The sequence below is a fragment of the Papio anubis genome, chromosome 17, assembly GCF_008728515.1.
Source record: "Papio anubis isolate 15944 chromosome 17, Panubis1.0, whole genome shotgun sequence".
NCBI classification, from domain to species: domain Eukaryota; kingdom Metazoa; phylum Chordata; class Mammalia; order Primates; family Cercopithecidae; genus Papio; species Papio anubis.
This window is the reverse complement of record NC_044992.1, coordinates 2365552-2386406: the sequence shown is the minus strand read 5'-3', so window position 1 is coordinate 2386406 and position 20855 is coordinate 2365552. Positions and strand designations below refer to the sequence as shown.

The window sequence follows — 20855 nt, the reverse complement described above, 5'->3', positions numbered from 1 at the left end:
AAAGTAAGAAATAAGTAAAGACTGAAGAACCTCAGCAGGTGGCAGTGGCTCACGCCTGTAATCCTAGCACTTTGGTAGGCTGAGGCAGGAGAATGGCTTGAGCCTGGCAGGTTGAGGTTGCCGCAAGCTATGAGTGAGCCACTGCATTCTAGACTGTCTATCAGAGCAAGACCCGCTCTCAAAAAAGCAACAAACAAAACAAAATAAAAACCCACAAAATTCTTGGTTCTAACAGCCTAAAGAGTGCTTCTAAGGCTTGCTAGTAATTTCAGTTGACCTAGAGTAGATTTTCATCAGCTTGCTTTCTCTCTTTCTCTCTGTCTCTCTTTCTCTCTGTCTCTCTCTCTTTCTTTTTGAGACAGAGTCTCGCTCTGTTGCCCAGTCTGGAGTGCAGTGGCGCGATCTCGGCTCACTGCAAGCTCCGCCTCCCGGGTTCACGCCATTCTCCTGCCTCAGCCTCCCCAGTAGCTGGGATTACAGGCATGCGCCACCACGCCCAGCTAATTTTGTATTTTTAGTAGAGGTGGGGTTTCTCCATGTTGGTCAGGCTCGTCTTCTCAAACTCCTGACCTCAAGTGATCCGCCCACCTTGGCCTCCCAAAGTGTTTGGATTACAAGCGTGAGTCACTGTACCTGGCCTCATCAGCTTTATTAAGGATGGAATCTTTGCCTCTTTAAAACCAGTCACTAGAATTAAACAGAAATTCACACAGAAGTAAAACAGAGTAGACCAAAACCAGTAATACTGTAAAGAATCAGAGAAGGCTGGGTGCGGTGGCCCATGCATATAATCCCAGCACTTTGGGAGGCCCAGGAGGGCGGATCACTTGAGGCCAGGAGTTCCAGACCAGCCTGGCCAACGTGGTGAAACCCCGTCTCTACTAAAAATACAAAAAATTAGCCAGGCATGGTGGTGGCCACCTGTAATCCCATCTACTTGGGAGGCTGAGGCAGGAGAATTGCTTGAATCTGGGAGGCAAAGGTTTCGGTGAGCTGAGATTGCGCCATTGCACTCCAGCCTGGGCGACAGAGCAAAAGTCTGTCTCATACACACACACACACACACACACACACACACACACACAGAGAGAGGTTAAAAAAAGAAAAATGGTTAAGCAAAATAAAAAAGAAAATGGTTAAAATCAAAACTGAGATGAAGGACTTTTATCCATGAGCAAACAGATCCTAGCTAGACATAGCCTAGGCTTAAATATCAAACTATTACAAACATAACGAATGAAATTATTTTCTAAACTATCAGAAGTTTATGAAAATGCCAGGATTTGATTTTATCTGACTTCCTACACTCTTTTCATTGTTGTTTTTATCCCCTAGGGTAATTTCTGCAGCTGTAATACTAGTCTTAACACCTCATCAATACCACCCATAAGATTTTTTTTTTTTTTTGAGATGGAGTCTTGCTCTGTCGCCCAGGTTGGAGTGCCATGGCGCGACCTTGGCTCACCACAACCTCCGCCTCCTGGGTTCAAGCAATTCTCCTGCCTCAGCCTCCTGAGTAGCTGGGATTATACGCACCCGCCACCACGTCCTGATGATTTTGCGTATTTTTTGCAGAGATCGGGTTTCATCACGTCAGACTCCCAGAGTGCTGGGATTACAGACATGAGCCACCATGCCTTGCCAATAATAGTGTTTTACAAACTGTATACTCTAGCATTCTAAGAATGAAAAAAGTTCTAAGAGTTCTGTAACCATTTTACTTTCACTGCTCATATGAAGAAAAAACAAGGTTAAGTCAAAGGCTGATGAACTGAGATGTTTTCTTACTAGACCCATTTAAACAGATACACTAATAGCCAGGACAATCCTAGCAAAAAGAACGAAGCTGGAGGCATCGCATTACCTGACTTCAAACTATACTACAAGGCTACAGTAACCAAAACAGCATGCTACTGGTACCAAAACCAACAAACAGACCAAGGGAACAGAACACAGACCTCAGAAATAACACCAAATATCTACAACCATCTGATCTTCAACAAACCTGACAAAAACAAGCAACGGAGAAAGGATTCCTTATTTAATACATGGTGCTCAAAAAACTGGTTAGCCATAAGCAGAAAACCGAAACTGGACCCCTTCCTTACACCTTATACAGAAATTAACTCAAGATGGATTAAAGACTTACATGCAAAACCCAAAACCATAAAAATCCTAAAAGAAAACTTAGGCAATACCATTCAGGACATAGGCATGAACAAAGATTTCTTGATGAAAATGCCAAAAGCAACTGCAACAAAAGCTAAAATTGACAAATGGAATCTAATTAAACTCAAGAGTTTCTGCACAGCAAAATAAACTATCATCAGAGTGAATGTGCAACCTACAGAATGGGGGGAAAAAAGCCCATCAAAAAGTGGGCAAAGGATATGGACAGACACTTCTCAAAAGAAGACATTTATGTGGCCAACAAACATATGGAAAAAAGCTCAACATCACTGATCATTAGAGAAATGCAAACCAAAACCACAATGAGATACCATCTCATACCAGTCAGAATGGTGACTATTAAAAAGTCAAGAAACAACAGATGCTGGCAAGGCTGTGGAGAAATAGGAATGCTTTTACACTGTTGGTGAGAATATAAATTAGTTCAACCATCATAGAAGACAGGGTGGTGATTCCTCAACGATCTAGAAGCAGAAAAACCATTTGACTCAGCAATCCCATTACTGGGTATATACCCAAAGGAATATAAATCATTCTACTATAAAGACACATGCACACTTATGTTTACTGCAGCACTATTTACAATAGCGAAGACATGGAACCAACCCAAATGCCCATCAATGACAGACTAGATAAAGAAAATGTGGTACATGTACACCATGGAATACTATGCAGCCATAAAAAGGAATGAGATCATGTCCTTTGCGGCAACATGGATGAAGCTAGAAGCCATCATCCTCAGCAAACTAACACAGGAACAGAAAACCAAGCAGCGCATGCTCTCACGCCTAACTGGGAGTTGAACAATGAGAACACATGGACCGCAGGGAGGGGAACAACACATACCCGGGTCTGTTGGTGGGGGCGGGGGCCAAAGGGAGGGAGAGCATCAGGACAAACAGCTAATGCATGTGGGGCTTAACACCTAGGTGATGGCTTGATAGGTGCAGCAAACCACCATGGCACACATTTACCTGTGTAACAAACCTGCACATTCTGCACATGTATCCTGGAACTTAAAGTAAAATAAAAACTTAAAAAAAAAGAGGGCCGGGCTGTGGCTCAAGCTCATCCCAGCACTTGGGAGGCCGAGACGGTGGATCAATGAGGTCAGGAGATCGAGACCATCCTGGCTAACACACAGTGAAACCCCCGCCTCTACTAAAAATACAAAAAAAAAAAAAAAAAAACTAGCTGGGCGCAGGTGGCTACCAGTCCCAGGAAGCTACTCGGGAGGCTGGAGGCAGGGGAATGGCATGAACTCGAGGCGGAGCTTGCAGTGAGCTGGAGATCCAGCCACTACACTCCAGCCTGGGCGACAGAGCGAGACTCCGTCTCAAAAAAAAAAAAAAAAAAAAAAAGATACACTGAAAAGGCTAAGCTTGCATATTCAGGGCAACAACGGAGACAACATGCATTACTCTAAAAGGTCCAGGGGCCCAACAAATCTGAGATGTCTGCAGGGCTGTTGAAGGCTCTGTGAAGGTAACACAGAAGACCAGGCAGTATCAAGCATGACACCACCAGGAGCACACCTGGAGTCATCTTTAGTACTCTCCTCCAAAAGCCATCTCTCACACCAACCCAGGATATACCATTTTAGATAACAAGATGAAACTTGTTATAGTCTTGGGAGAGTATGTGAATAAAATTTATTTCCAGGGCAGAAATATACAGGGGATCATTCCCTAAGCTGCGGCCACAGGGTATCAACCAAGTCTCAAACAGGTATCAAGCCTTCCTAATTTTTTTTTTTTTTTTTTTTCTTTTGAGGCGGAGTCTCGCTGTGTCGCCCAGGCTGGAGTGCAGTGGCCAGATCTCAGCTCACTGCAAGCTCCGCCTCCCGGGTTTACGCCATTCTCCTGCCTGAGCCTCCCGAGTAGCTGGGACTACAGGCGCCCGCCACCTCGCCCGGCTAGTTTTTTGTATTTTTAGTAGAGACGGGGTTTCACCATGTTAGCCAGGATGGTCTTGATCTCCTGACCTCGTGATCCGCCCGTCTCGGCCTCCCAAAGTGCTGGGATTACAGGCTTGAGCCACCGCGCCCGGCCTTTTTTTTTTTTTTTAATGGGGTCTCACTCTGTCACCCAGGCTGGAGTACAGTAGCATGATCTCAGCTTGCTGCAACCTCTATCTCCCGAGTTCAAGTATTCTCATGCCTCAGCCTCCTGAGAGTTGGGATTACAGGCGAGCACCACCATGCCCAGCTACTTTTTTTTGTATTTTTAGTGGAGACAGGGTTTCACCGTGTTGGCTGGGCTGGTCTCGAACTCCTGGCCTCAAGTGATTTGACTGCCTTGGCCTCCCAAAGTGCTGGAATTACAGTCATGAGCCCCCACGCCCGGCCAAGGCTTGCCAATATTTTCTTTTTTTTTTTTGTCTGCGACAGAGTCTCACTCTGTCGCCAGGCTGGAATGCAGTGGTGCAATCTCAGCTCACCACAACCTCACGACTCTCCTGGCTCAGCCTCCCAAGTAGGTGGAACTACAGGTGTGTGCCACCACACCCTGCTAATTTTTGTATTTTTAGTAGAGATGGGGTTTTGCCATGTTGGCCAGGCTGGTCTCGAATTCATCATCTCAGGTGATTCGCTCACTTTGGCCCAAAGTGCTGGGATTACAGGTGTGAGCCACTGTGCCCAGCCAAGACTTCCTAAATTCTTATGCTAAAATACCCCACCGCGTCTTCAGGGAAAGGGCAGCACAGATGTGATGAGTTCCTGGCCATAGGTCTTATACCTCCTCCAACCTCAGGTACTCTAAGAAATCTGTCTGACAAACTGATTGCCATTATCATCCTTCACCATCACATTTTAAGATAACTACTTCCAAAAGGCAGTTCAGGATTCAACTACTACAACTACTACCAATCTTGGGACAAGTACAAGTTCAGCAAGAGGCTATAATGAGACCTTATCCATGGCAGAGACAAAATGAAGAAGAACGAAATTCAGGCAACTCCGGGTGAGTGGAACTTTATCTTCCCCATCAAGCAAAAAGAACCCTGTACCTGGTACCCAGCCTGCTGGCTCCCATTTCTTTTCATCAGACAGCTGGGTCTGAGGTAACATCCTGATATACCCTCCAGACCACAGCAGCAACAAAAGCCAAAAATGATCTACCAAATAAGTATATCACACTGCATTTTCAAAAAAGCAAAACCAAATAAATAAACAAAAAATATGCATTACTGTTCATTCTCATATTTGGATTAAATTTCTTGAGTTACAGAAACACAAAACAGAGGGCAGTCACTGAACAGTTGTTTTCAGCCTCCACCCTTTTTTATTGTGTCTCCCTCTTTACCCTTTAACCTGTTAAGAAAAATAACTTTACTGAAAACTAAAATACTTAAAGGTATGAGAGAGAGAAAGGGGGTTGGGGGAGTGGGAGAGAGAATGTCACACTAACCGGGCTGAACTCCTAATTATGTTGTTTTAAAGTTACTATATTATTGACTGACACTTAGAAAAAACCTGCATGGCCTGCTACAGGCCAGAAGTCAGCTATGTTTCCAGAGACAGAGAGATTTTGCCTTAGTTGTTCAGCATAATTTACAACTGTGAGATCCTTTCAGGATATATTCCTGTAAAAATATTTTGCATTATTTCAAAAGCTCATAAGGAAAAGTCAGGTTGTACAATAAGATAGCCAGTACAACTGTCATGTATTGAATAGTTTGAAACATTTGTATTTTTAAAATGTAAACCAAAATTTCACTATAAAACATGTAAAGAAAAAAGGAGAGAGGAAGAAGGGATGAGTGTCTGTTATTCCCAGTTTTATACAAGGGAATATAAAAGAAGGTTAAGTTATATATGGTCCCTTGCCTCCTAGGGATCTTGTAAACCTATTGGAGGAGCAAAATAAAAGTTACTGAAGTCTATGAAATTTAATTCAAAACCAAGAGAAGAGAGACTGGATGGAAGAATCTTTTTATAAAGGTAAGATGCGAGGCCTTAAAGGAAGTAGTAGGTATTACCTAGGCAGGGAGCTGATGCGGACCAAGTGAATCAGAATGGTACATTATGGAGATCTCAATGTTTATCTAAAAACATCTGATCAAATTCAACATTCTCGGCCAGGTGCAGTAGCTTACGTCTGTAATCCCACCACTTTGGGAGACTGAGGTGGGTGGATAACTTGAGGTTAGGAGTTTGAGACCAGCCTGGTCAACATGGTGAAACCTCAGCTCTACTAAAAATATAAAATTAGCCCGGCGCGGCAGCGCACAGCTGTAATCCCAGCTACTTGGGAGGCTGAGGCAGGAGAATCACTTGAACCTGGGAGGTGGAGTATTGCAGTTAGCCAAGATGGCGCCACTGCATTACAGGCTGGGTGACACAGTGAGACTCTCTCTCAAAAAACAGAAACAAATTCAACATTCTTGATTTTAAAACATTCCTTATTAACGGAAAGGTCTTAAGAATGTTCATTAACATCAGGAAAAAGAAATCTCTCAAACCTTCAACCAATAAATCTAATAGTTAATGGCAGAACACTAGAAACACTTGTGTTAAAGAACAAGGCTAAGATGCTATAATCATTACCATGACTTAAAACTGCTCTAAAAGCAAATTATCTAAAAAATAGACAAAAACATTAGAAAGGTGGCATTAAAATAATGAGAGAAATGGCTAGAAAGAGAAACAGACTATGTAGGACATTCAAGGCAAGAAAAAGCAATTTAATGAAAGCAGTAATTTTAAAAGACCTATTTATCAGAAGTATCAGAAGTATACAGGCAGATTACATGAAATAGCAAACCAAACAAAGGAAGACCACTGCATAGTAAGTCAAACCCTAAAAAACAATGAAGATCCCTTAAAATCAGGTCATATTCATAATAGGCATCCCCTGAATTATCTGATTAAATGTAGCTTCCAATTGTTGATGGAGCAGTTTTTACTCTGCACTGAGCAGCAGGATATTCAATTATCTACAATACTGCTAATAACCGATTTATATTTTTAGAATTAGGATAGGTCAAGTCATAGTATATGGTTGTCATTCCATTGCCACCTGATGAATCATTTACTTGTCCCAGGCCCCTTTCCTCACTCTTCGAAAAAAAAAAGAGATGAGGTATTGTTCTGCTGCCTAAGCTGGAGCGCTGTGGCACAATCATGGCTCACTGCATCCTCAAGCACCTGGGCTCAATGGATCCTCCTGCTCCAGCCTCCTGAGTAGCTGCAACTACAGGCATATGCCACCATGATCAGTCATTCTTTTTTCTTCTTTAAGTAGAGATACGGTCTCAATATGTTGCCTAGACTGGTCCTTTTTTTCCCTTTTAAATACCTAATTTTGGCCGGGCACAGCAGCTCACACCTGTAATCCCAGCACTTTGGGAGGTGAGGCGGGCGGATCACAAGGTTAGGAGTTCAACACCAGCCTGGCCAACATAGTGAAACCCCATCTCTACTAAAAATACAAAAAAATTAGCCAGGCATGGTGGCAGACGCCTGTAGTCCCAGCTACTTGTGAGGCTGAAGCAGGAGAACGGCTTGATCTCAGGGTCGGAGGTTGCAGTTGAGCCGAGATCACACCACTGCACTCCAGCCTGGGTGACAGAGAAAGACTCAATCTCAAAACAAACAAACAAAAACCAAATGAAAAAACCCACCTAACTGCATCCCACCCTTCAGCTGACCTCCAACTCCACACAGAAAATAGAAGCTACTCAGCATATAACTTTCTCAATGTAGTTACTTGTGTTTCTGGCACTGCTTTCCTCTTGTATTTTTTTTTTCCACATCAGTCGGGTAATGTGACATTATAACAAGGTTGGAGGATGGCACATCTTATACATGTGTGTGAACACATAACCATCACACTTAGCAACTACAAAAGAATCTGCCTTCCTCTTCTATGATGTGTTTTATTTTTTATTGAGACACGGTCTCGCTGTCACTCAGGCTGGAGGACTGTGGTGCAATCTCAGCTTACTGTAACCTCTGCCTCCAGAGTAGCTGGGATTACCAGGCATGTGCCACCACACCCAGCTAATTTTTATATTTTTAGTGGAGACAGGTTTTCGTCATGTTGGTCAGGCTGATCTTGAACTCCTGACTTCAGGTGATCCACCTGCTTCGGCCTCCCAAGGTGCTGGGATTACAGAAGTGAGCCACTGTGCCTGGCCTACCATGTGTCTTCTCTTTCTAATACAATTCTCTAGAATACCCTCCATCCTTCAATGAAATGCAATGTGATGTGGTATGTAAAAGGGTTTTGTATGAATTTTCCAGAAAGTCAACTATTTTGACCTTGATCATATCTTGATCATCCTTATAGATGCCTACATTTCACTCTTATAAAAAAGTTAACATATATATATATTTTAAATGATGAGCAATTTCATTCTGGAAATCAAAAATTTCTAAAGAATAGAAAGATCTAACACAGGCTATGCGTGGTGGCTCACACTTGTCATCCCAGCACTTTGAAAGGCTAAGGTGAGAGGATTGTTTGAACCCCAGAGTTATGAGCTATGATCATGCCACTGCACCACTCCAGCCTGAACCCTGTCTCTTTAAAAAAAAAAGAAAAAGAAAAAAGACAAAGAAGAAAAAAAAAAACCGGGCAGGGTGGCTCACACCTGTAATTCCAGCACTGCGAGACGCTGAGGCAGGCAGATTGCTTGAGCCCAGGAGTTCAAGACCAGCCTGGGCAACATGGCAAAACTCTGTCTCTATAAAAAACAGAAAAATTAGCAAGGCATGGTGGCACACACCTGTAGTCCCAACAACTTGGGAGGCTGAGGTGGGAGGATGGTTTGAGCTCGGGAGGCGGAGGCTGCAGTGAACTAAGATCGAGCCACTGCACTCCAGCCCAGGTAACAGAGCCAGACACTATCTCAAAAAACAAACAAAAACACACACTGAGAATATTTTAATCCTCCTCTGAAGACCGAAAGGGCCTTTTAAATTTTTTACCTTACCGTAATAATCAGAAACAATAGTCACTGCATAGAAAGTGAAAATATAGGCAATTGATTAAAGATTCCATCATTATCAAACTTTTAAAGTTGAAAAGACAGGCCAGGTGGAGTGGCTCACACCTGTAATCCCAACATTTTGAGAGGCTGAGGCGGGTGGATCACCTGAGGTCAGGAGTTTGAGACCAGCCTAGCCAACATGGTGTAACTAAAAATACAATGAGCCGGGTGTGATGGTGTGTGCCTGTAATCCCACCTATTCAGGAGGTTGAGGCAGGAGAATCGCTTGAACCTGAGAGGCAGGGGTTGCAGTGAGCCAAGATAGCGCCATTGCACTTCAGCCTAAGCGATAAGGGCAAAACTGTCTTATAAAAAAAAAAAAAAAGTTTAAAGACAACAGGGACTTCAACATGTAAGCTGGAGAGAAGCAGCATATTAAATAGTTTATGTTTAAATGTATAGTTACTGGCCGGGCACAGTGGCTCATGCCTATAATCCCAGCACTTTTGGAGGCCGAGGTGGGTGGACCACAAGGTCAGGAGATTGAGACCATCCTGGCTAACATGGTGAAACCTGTTTCTACTAAAATTATAAAAAATCAGCCGGGCATGGTGGCACCCGTCTGTAATCCCAGCTACTTAGGAGGCTGAGGCAGAAGAATCGCGTGAACCCGGGAGGCAGAGGTTGCAGTGAGCCGAGATTGCACTATACTCCAGCCTGGGCAACAGAGTGAGATTCAGTTTCAAAAAATAATAATAATAAATTAAAAAATAAAAATAAAAAATGTATACTTACTTTGACAGTAAATGAAAATACATAGGTGTTTTTATAAATATAAACAAACATCTGAAATTTAGATTACAGTTATAGTCTTATTTCAACCTTACTATCCAATTCATTTTCATGTACTTTGCTTCTGTGGCCCCATGTTAATAAAATTCAAATTCACACAGGTAAACAGTGCAAACAGTACCTGGATTTAAACAGCTCAACTTGCAGTCTCAGAGTATTCTGCAATTAAACTGAGCCAGAAGATTTAAAAAGGAGTGGGAAATACCTGTTAGAAAGCTGAGTCACTAACAAGATCTAAAAATTCCTTTCATGCCTTTCTATAGATCACAAAGTCAGGCAAAGACTACCCAAATCTTAAACTAAGCCCTAGAACTATCTGGCATCTGACACCACTGCATGAACATGTGCAGCTATAGTATATTCCCATGTAAAATGCGAAGTGCGCGGGCAGGTGCAGACCTTCAGTGTATTTCACACAGGCCAGGGAAAAACCACTCTCCAATCACTGCCAAGTATGTTTGATGTTCAAACAGATTCACAGGAGAAACCCTGAATACCTCAACTAACTGCAGAGGTCAGTTTTTTAAAGCAAGAAAGCAAACAACAACAAAAAAACAAGCTTAAAAATATATTACAGTCATGAAAAGACATGGAGAAATGTTTTTTGGTTTTTTGTTTTGTTTTGTTTTGTTTTTTTGAGACAGTCTCGCTCTGTTGCCCAGGCTGGAGTGAGTGGCGCAATCTCGGCTCACTGCAAGCTCTGCCTCCCGGGTTCACGCCATTCTCCTGCCTCGGCCTCCCGAGTAGCTGGGACTACACACGCCCGCCACCACACCCGGCTAATTTTTTGTATTTTTAGTAGAGACGGGGTTTCAGCGTGTTAGCCAGGATGGTCTCCATCTCCTGACCTCGTGATCCACCCGCCTCGGTCTCCCAAAGTGCTAGGATTACAGGTGTGAGCCACCGAGCCCGGCTGAGAAATGTTAAGTACAGATTGCTAAGTCAACAAAGCCAATCTGAACAGGATACATGCTATATAACTGTAATTTTCTGGAAAAGACAAAATTATGGAAACAGTAAAAATATGAGGGTTTTAGGGAGGCAGGGAGGGATGAATAGGTGGAGGCTGAGATTTTTAGGGCAGTGAATTTATTCTGTACGATTGATGGATATTTAACATTAGGCATTTGTCAAAACCAACAGAATATACAACAAAAAGAGTAAACTCTAATGTCAACTGTAGATTTAGTAATAATGTGTCAATGTTGGCTCATCAATTATAATAAATATACCACATAAATGTGAGATGGTAACAGTAGGGAAAACTGGGGAAAGGCAAAATTAAGAGGTGGGGCATGACAAAAGGCATATTGGCACCCTCTACCAACTCATTCACTCTATTCCCAAATCAGAATTCCTATGGAAAACATTTAAGGCTTTTTGGGAAAATAATTTGAGAGAAGCAAGGTGGTTTACAAAACAAAAAATTTAGGAGAATTTATCACCTCATATTGAAATGTATTTTTCTTTTGTTTTGCGATGGAGTCTCACTCTGTCACCCAGGTTGGAGTGCAGTGGTGCGAGCTCGGCTCACTGCAGCCTCTACCTCCCTGTCTCAGCCTCCTAAAGTAACTGGGATTACAGGCAGGCGCCACCATGCTCAGCTAATGTTTTTTTTTTTTAGGTAGAGATGGGGTTTCGCCATGTTGGCCAGGCTGGTCTTGAAACCCTGATCTCAGGTGTTTCACCTGCCTCAGCCTCCCAAAGTGCTAGGATTACATGCGTGAGCCACCGCACCCGGCCAAAATATATTATTAATATAAAGCTACAATAATCAAGAGTGTTCTTCTGGCTTCTGAAAGCACAGCAAGTCCAAAAACCAATGCAAGGTTTTATAAGAAGGTGTTTTCAGATCAATAAGGAAAGGACTATTCAATAAATGTTTGGACATGTGGATAATGACTCAGAGAAAAAGCACTTGAATCCCTTCCTTGTATAATCCACAAACATAAATTCCAGATGGCTTAGACATTACTATAAAAAGAAACGAAAACAAAAATGCCTTAAGAAAGTAAAAGTGAATACTTATGTAGTCATGAATTGCGAAGGTCTTCCCAAACATGAATCTAAAGGTAGTATCAAGGAAAACACAGTTTTACTCTGTAACATTTCTTTGCAACATATGACCATGAGTGACTTAGTACACTAGTCCTCTTATGAATTGACAAGAAAAATGTAAACACTACAACAGAAAACAAAACAAAACAAAAATGTAGCAACACCCCAAACAGGCAATTCACAGAGTAAGAGAATGGCATTATACACACAGAAAAAGTTTTGAATTCACAATAATTTTAAAGAAAAAAAATTGTATCAATTGTAGGATTACTTTTATATACCCACATAAAATTTGATTTTTTCAATTAACTTACTTTTTTTTTTTGACACAGAGTCTTGCTCTGTCATCCAGGCTAGAGTGCAGTGGCACAAGACCTCCCCAGATCCTCCCACTGAAGTCTCCCAAGTAGGTCCCAAGACCGTACCCGACATCCCCGTATTTTTTTTTTGAGATGGAGTCTCGCTCTGTCGCCCAGGCTGGAGGGCAGTGGTGCAATCTCAGCTCTCTGCAACCTCCACCTCCCAGGTTCAAGTGATTCTCCTGTCTCAGCCTCCCGAGTAGCTGGGATTACAGGTGCACACCACCACGTCTGGCTAATGTTTGTATTTTTAGTAGAGACGGGGTTTTGCCATGCTGGTCTTGAAAATCCTGACCTCAGGTGATCCACCTGCCTCAGCCTCCCAAAGTGTTGGGATTACAGGCTTGAGCTACCACCCCTGGCTACCAGACTATTTTTTAAACAAATTTTTTGTAAAGATAAAATCTTGTACCTACATTGCCCAGGCCCATCTCAAACTCCTGCCTCAAGCAATCCTCCCTCCTTGGCCTCCCAAAGTACTGGAATTCCAGGCCTGAGCCACAGTGTCTGGCCTGTTTTAAGGCCTTTCTTCACACAGAAGTTTTCTATTTTGATATAGTCAAACTTACCACTCTTCCTTTTGTTTCTACATTTTATACCTTGAGGAAGTTCATTTCTACCCAAAGTCTATACTTTCTCTACCACTTTATACTGTTACTCTGTATGTGTTCAACATTAACGCTTTTAATAATACCACCTTTATCCCATTCTAAATTTCATAAATGGGCATGTCTTTCAACTTGGTTCCCCTAACCTATTTGCCTATTCCACATTTTACAATCATATTTGTGTATCTGATAGATACAGTTCCTTTCCCATCTATCAATTAAAATATTCATTTTTCTCTTCCAAATGATTTTTAAGATCAAGCTGGTCAAGCTAATGAGAAATTTAGTTTTAATTTTGATTGGGATTGCATTTTATTATTTTAAGAGTTGTGGTATCTGTCCAATACTGACTTTTTCATCCAGAAACAAGGAAAAAAATCTTTTCTACTGTATTATCCAATAACAAGAACAGTTTATTATTTATTTGAGACAGAATCTTACTGTTGCCTAGGCTGGGGTGCAGTGGCATGATATCCGCTCACTGCAACCTCCCTGCCTCCTAGGTTCAAGCAATTCTCCTGCCTCAACCACCCAAGTAGGTGGGACTACAAGCACACACCACCACGCCTGGCTGATTTTTGTATTTTTAGTAGAGAAGGGGTTTCGTCATATTGGACAGGCTGGTTTTGAACTCCTTATCTTAGGTGATTCACCCGCCTCAGCCTTCCAAAGTGCTGGGATTAAAGGTGTGAGCCACTGTGCCTGGCCAAGAACAGTTTATTTTTGTATGCCATCTTGTTTCAGGTCACCATACTAAACTCATTATTATTAATATTTTTTGAGACAGTCTTGCTTTGTTGCCCACGCTGGAGTGCAGTGGCATGATCTCGCTCCCAGTTTCAAGCAATTCTCCTGCCTCAGCCTCGGCATCCCAAAGTACTTGGATTACAGGTGTGAGCCACCCCGCCTGGCCCTGAACCCATTAATTCTCATTGTTGGTTCCCTTAGGTTGTCCCTGTAGATGCTGTCACCTATAAATGTTTGGTTGCTTCCTTTCCAATATTTCTAATTCTTTTTGTGGCCTTACTACATGAGCTGGAATCTCAAATACCTAAAACAGATGCAGAGATACAGGAACTCTTAGTTTCTTCCTGACTTTAATGGGAATGCACCTACTATTTATACTTTAATGTTTATTGTAAATTTCTGGTAGGTAGCCATAATCAAGTTAAGAAAATATCCTGTTATTTTCTACAGGGTTTTTTTTTTTTTTTTTTAAACAATCAGGAATGGGTACTAAAAATTATCATTTTCTACATCTTTCTGGATTAATCATATGGTGTTTCACTTTTTTTTTTTTTTTTAGATACAGTCTCACTCTGTTGAGTGAGTGCAATGGCACGATCATGCCCCCTGGGCTCATGGTCTCCCACCTCAGCCTCCCAAGTAGCTGGGGCTACAGGTGTGCGCCACCTCGCCCAGCTAATTTTTTTTTTTTTTTTTTGAGACGGAGTCTCGCTCTGCCGCCCAGGCTGGAGTGCAGTGGCCGGATCTCAGCTCACTGCAAGCTCCGCCTCCCGGGTTCACGCCATTCTCCTGCCTCAGCCTCCCGAGTAGCTGGGACTACAGGCGCCCGCCACTGCGCCCGGCTAGTTTTTTTGTATTTTTTAGTAGAGACGGGGTTTCACCGTGTTAGCCAGGATGGTCTCGATCTCCTGACCTTGTGATCCGCCCGTCTCGGCCTCCCAAAGTGCTGGGATTACAGGCTTGAGCCACCGCGCCCGGCCCCGGCTAATTTTTTGTATTTTTAGTAGGGATGGGGTTTCACCATGTTGGCCAGGCTGATCTTGAACTCTTGACCTCAAGTGATCCACCTGCCTCGGCTTCCCAAAGTGCTGGGATTACAGACGTGAGCCACCATTCCCAGCCATAAATTTCTTCATGTTGAACCAACCTCGTAATCATGGGGAAAACTGTATTTGGTGATAGGATCTGGCTGTGTCCCCACCCAAACCTCATCTTGAATTGTAGGTCCCATGATCCCCGCGTGTGGTGGGAGGGACCCGGTGGGAGGTAACTGACTCATGGGGGCGGTTTCCCCCATGCTACTCTAATGACAGTGAGCTCTCATGAGATCTGATGGCTTAATAAGGGGATTCCTCCTTCACTCGTCTCTCATTCTTCTCCTTTCTGCCACTATGTGAAGGACAACATGTTTGCTTCCCCTTCTGCCATTATTTTAAGGTTCCTGAGGCCTCCCAGCCATGTTGAACTGTGAGTCAATTAAACTTCTATCCTTTATAAATTACCCAGTCTTGGGTATGTTTTTATTAGCAGCATGAGTGAACAAATACACTTGGCCATGCATAATGCTTTTCATATTCTACTGGATTCCACTATTATATTATTTAGTATGTTTATATCTGAGTTCACAGAAATAATTAGACTGTAACCTTCTTGTTCTCCTTTTTGAGACAGGGTCTTACTCTGTCACCCAGGCTGGAATACAGCAGCATGATCTCGGCTCACCGCAACCTCTGCCTCCCAGGTTCAAAATACTCTCACACCTCAGCCTTCAAAATAGTAGCTGAGATTACAGGTGTGCACCACCAACCCCAGTTAATTTTTGTACTTTCATTTTTTTGAGACAGAGTCTCACTCTGTCTCCCAGGCTGGAGTGCAGTGGCACAATCTCGGCTCACTGCAACCTCCACCTCCTGGGTTCAAGCGATTCTCATGCCTCAGCCCTGACCCAAGTAGCTGGGACTACAGGTGTGCACCACCACACCCAGCTAATTTTTGTATTTTTAGTAGAGATGGGCTTTCTCCATGTTGGCCAGGATGGCCTTGAACTCCTGACCTCAGGTGATCCACCTGCCTCAGCCTCCCAAAGTGTTGCGATTACAGGCGTGAGCCACTGTGTCCAGCCACATTTTTTTATTTTTAGTAGAGCCAGGGTTTTGCCACGTTGGCTAGGCTGGACTCAAAAGACCCACCCACCCTGGCCTGAGTGCTGGGGTTACAGGTGTGAGCCACCATGCCTGGCCTTGCCCAGTGTTTCTATGAAGGTGGTGCCCGCCTTATAGAATAAGCTCCTAAATTTACTACCTTTATGTCCTGGAAAAGACAATGGAATCTGGGAAGTAAATGGTCCTTAAGATTTGAAAAAATTAGCATCTAGGCTTAAAAACTGCCTGGGCTTGAAGTCTTTAATGTTACAATGTCCTCTACATTTAATTATCTATTCAAGTTTCCTACTATTTCTTGAACCAATGTTATCACATATTTTCCTAGAAAAAGCACCCAGGTCATTTAGATTTTCAAATTTATTTATTCATTTATTTATTTATTTATTTATTATTTTTTGAGAGTCTCACTCTGTCGCCCAGGCTAGAGTGCACAACCTTGGCTCACTGCAACCTCCGCCTCCCAGGTTCAAGCGATTCTCATACCTCAGCTCCTGAGTAGTGGGGACTACAGGCGTGTCCACCACACAATAAAAATACAAAAAAATACATTTTTGTATTTTTAGTAGACATGGGGCTTCGCCATGTTGGCTAGGCTGGTCTCAAACTCCTGACCTCAAGAGATCCACTGCGCCCGGCAGATTTTCAAATAGGGTAACGTACTCTCATAAGTTTGAACATCATCTGAATTCATTTTATGTTGAATTTCTCATTCCTATATAGTTCATTTATGTCTTTTCTCTTTATTAAATTGGTTTGTCTATTTTACTGGTCTTTTTAAAAAGCTAGTTTTTGGTTTTATTAATTAAGTTTACTGGACTATTTTCTGTTTTATTAAGGTCTGCTTTTATTATTATTATTGTGTTTTTTTTGTTTTGTTTTGTTTTTTTTGAGACGGAGTCTCGCTCTGTCGCCCAGGCTGGAGTGCAGTGGCCGGATCTCAGCTCACTGCAAGCTCCGCCTCCCGGGTTCACGCCATTCTCCGGCCTCAGCCTCCCGAGTAGCTGGGACTACAGGCACCCGCCACCTCGCCCAGCTAGTTTTTTGTATTTCTTAGTAGAGACGGGGTTTCACTGTGTTATCCAGGATGGTCTCGATCTCCTGACCTCGTGATCCACCCGTCTCGGCCTCCCAAAGTGCTGGGATTACAGGCTTGAGCCACCGCGCCCGGTCGCTTTTACTATTAATTCTTCCCCTTTCCTGCTTTCTTTAGACTTATCTTGTCATTCTTATTCTTAAATTGAATACATAGTTCATTTTTTGTCATTATTTTTATAAAGATTCACTGAAGACTTTCTGTAGGCTATGGTGGCTGTATCTGATAAGTTTTTGTTGTCAGTACCCTCATTATTACTGATGTCTTCAGTTCCTAAGTTTTATTTTAATCTCAACTCCGGAGCTATTTAGAAATATACATATATTTGGCCGGGAGTGGTGGCTCATGCCTGTAATCCCAGCAATTTGGGGGGTCCAGGCGGGTGGATCACGAGACCATCCTAACACAATGAAACCCCGTCTCTACTAAAAACACAAAACATTAGCCAGGCGTGGTGCCATGCGCCTGTAGTCCAAGCTACTCGGGAGGCTGAGGCAGGAGAACCCAGGAGGCGGAGGCTGCTCGCTACTCGGGAGGCTGAGGCAGGAGAACCCAGGAGGCGGAGGCTGCAGTGAGCCAAGATCGTGCCACTGCACTCCAGCCTGGGTGACAGAGTGAGGCTCCGTCTAAAAAAAAGAGAAATATATATATTTTTGAGACAGTCTGCCTCTGTCCCCCAGGTTGGAGTGCAGTGGTGCAATCTCGGCTCACTGAATCTCTGCCTCCCGGGTTCAAGTGATTCTTGTGCCTCAGCCTCCCGACTAGCTGGGATTACAGGCATGCGCTATCGCGCCCAGTTAATTTTTGCATTTTTAGTAGAGGTGAAGTTTCACAATGTTGGCCAGGATGGTCTCCAACTCCTGACCTCAAGTCATCTGCCGCCTCAGCCTCCCAAAGTGCTGGGATGACAGGCATGAGCCACCGCGCCCAGCCCCAGATTTACATTTAAATCTTATCATAAGACAAATTTTCTTTGCTTGATGAACACTTCTGTTTTTGTTTTCTGACAGGATCTTGCCCTGTTGCCGGGGTGGTGTGCAATGACATGATCATGGCTCACTGCAGCCTCAACCTCCCAAGGTCAAGCAATCCTCTTGCCTCAGCCACCTGAGTAGCTGGGACTACAGGCATGTGCCACCACGACTGGCTAATTCTTGTATTTTTTGTAGAGACGGGGTTTCACCAGGTTGCCCAGGCTGGTCTTGAACCTCTGTGCTCAAGCCACTCTCTCACTTCGGCCTCCCAAAATGCTGGGGATTATAGGTGTGAGTCACCACACCTGGCCTGATGAACATTTTAACTTATTTATCTAAAGCTCTCCACACATTTAGTCATCTGAAATTAGGTTCTCCTCTTTCACTTCATTTTTATTCAAATTAAAAGCTCTCTTGTGGGTCATAATGTCATAATGTTTAAATACTTATCCCGATTATGACGGTAGTAAGTGTGACTACAGTGAGTTCATACAAAGCATCTGGAAGATCTGAATTGACTCAGAAATAACAACGACTAAAAAACAGATATAGCTCCAAGTAACACAAAGGTACACTTATACAGGGTTATGTATTATATACAGTATTATTTGGAGTTACAAAATATTGAAAACTACCTAAATATACCAAACACGGGAGACTGCTTGAATACATTAAGGTATAAGTCGAGAACTAGGTGCTACATATACAACTGTTTTATTTATTTATTTATTTTTGAGATGGAGTCTCACTCTTGTTGCCCAGGCTGAAGTACAATGGTGTGATCTCAGCTCATCACAACCTCCACCTCCCAGGTTCAAGTGATTCTCCTGCCTCAACCTCCCGAAGAGCTGGGACTACAGGCGCCTGCCACCAAGCCCACCTAATTTTTTGTATTTTTAGTAGAGAGGGGGTTTTGCCATGTTGGCCAGGCTGGTCTTGAACTCCTGACCTCAGGTGATCCACCCACCTCAGCCTCCCAGAGTGCTAGGATTACAGGCGTGAGCCACTGTGACCAGCCTACAACTATTTTAAAGAGAAAAATGAGGAAAAGTTTTATGAACTTACATGGAGAAAGTTCCAGGAGATACTGGATTGGTAAGATAAAAAAAAAGAGCAAGAGAGGCCCAGTGGCTTGAGCCTGGAACCCCCGCAACTTGGGAGGCTTGGGCCCAAGAGTGAGACCACCCTGGGCAACATAGCAAGACTTCATCTTCACAAAAAAAATTTGTAAATAAAAAATTAGCCAGATGTGGTGGCAGGAGCCTGAAGTCCTAGCTGCTCAGAAGACTGACGTGGGAGGATCACTTGAGCCCAGAAATTAAATGCCACACCACTGTATTCCAGCTTGGCAAAAGAGGTTGAATCTGTCTTTAACAACAACATCAAAAAAAGCCAGGTATGGGCCGGGCACGGTGGCTCACAACTGTAATCCCAGCACTTTGGAAGGCCAAAGCAGGTGGATCTCTTGAGGTCAGGAGTTCAAGACCAGTCTGGCCAACATGGTGAAATCCTGTCTCTACTAAAAACACAAAAAATTAGCTGGGTGTGGTGGTGCCCACCTATAATCCCAGCTACTCAGGAGGCTGAGACACAAGAATCACTTGAACCCAGGAGGCAGAGGTTGCAGTGAGCTGAGATCGCCCCACTGCACTTCAGCCTGGGCCACAGAGAAAGCCTCTGTCTCCGGGGTGGGGAGGGGGAAGCCAGGTGTGTTGGCTCGCACTTATAATCCCAACACTTTCTGAGGCCTAGGTGGGAGCATCACCTGAGTCCAGAGGCAGCCTGGGCAACACAGTGAGACCGTCTCTACAAAAAAGAAAGAAAAATCAGTTGAGTGTGGCCAGGCGCAGTGGCTCATGCCTGTAATCCCAGCTATTAGGGGGGCAGAGGCAGGAGAATAGCTTGAGCCCAGGAGTTCGAGACCTGCCTGGGCAATATAATGAGACCCCATTCTCCACAAAAGGGGGAAAACAAAAAAGGCAAAGGAAAAAATTAGTTGAGCATGGTGGCATGGCATGTGTCTGTAGTCGGAGCTACTCAGGAGGCTGAAATGTGTCAATCACTTTAGCCCAGGAGGTCAAGGCTACAGTGAGCCATGATCATACCACTGCACTCCAGTCCAGACTGGAAGACAGAATAAGATTCTGTCTCCAAAACAAACCAAGCAACAAACAAACAAACAAAAAACATATATAGTATGCTACCTTTTATTTAAGAAAAAGGGAGAAATAAGAAGACATATATCTCATATTTTTAAAAACAATAAGCTTGATTCCCTCAAGGGATGAAAGGAGTTAGGGGTAACATGGTGAAAGGGATTCAGAAGAGAATAACACTTCTGGGTATATGTTTTTCAAAAAAAATTAAAGACAGGACAGCGGGGAGTAAGGGGGAGGATCAAAATAAACAAGATGAACTCAACTATATTTCAAATGAGTAATACCATCATGCAAAGAGGGAAAACAACAACAAAACAAATTCTAAGTAACCTAGTAACACATTTGATGATCATGTCGTGGGCAGGACAGGCAGGAGTAGAGCTGCATACGCATTCTCAATCCTTTCCCGGATGTTTGGTCTTCGTAGAAGTATGAGGGAAACAATTCTAAAACTATTTTAGAAGTAGAGGTTGAGTATCTCTTATCTGAAATGCTTGGGATCAGGAGTATTTCAGATTTCGACATTTTTTCTAAATTATGGAATATTTGCATATATCTAATGAGGTATCTCGGGGATAAGCCTCAACCAAGTCTAAACACAAAATTCATTTGTTTCATAAATGCCTTATACATACAGCCTGAAGGCAATTTTATTTATTTTTTTCTGAACACTTATCCCCAAGTTCTAATGAAGGTAATTCTATACAATATTTTAAA

General features: G+C 43.1%; 1 protein-coding gene and 1 non-coding gene across 2 annotated transcripts in view; both read right to left on the bottom strand.

Moving 5' to 3' along the window:
- The window catches only part of PAFAH1B1 (platelet activating factor acetylhydrolase 1b regulatory subunit 1), a 108204-nt gene that overhangs the window by 31467 nt on the left and 55882 nt on the right, over positions 1–20855 (bottom strand). The window lies entirely within an intron of this gene.
- LOC116271167 lies at positions 7945–8045 on the bottom strand. Its single transcript, XR_004179602.1, has one exon. It is a non-coding gene; the product is annotated as a small nucleolar RNA U13 (small nucleolar RNA).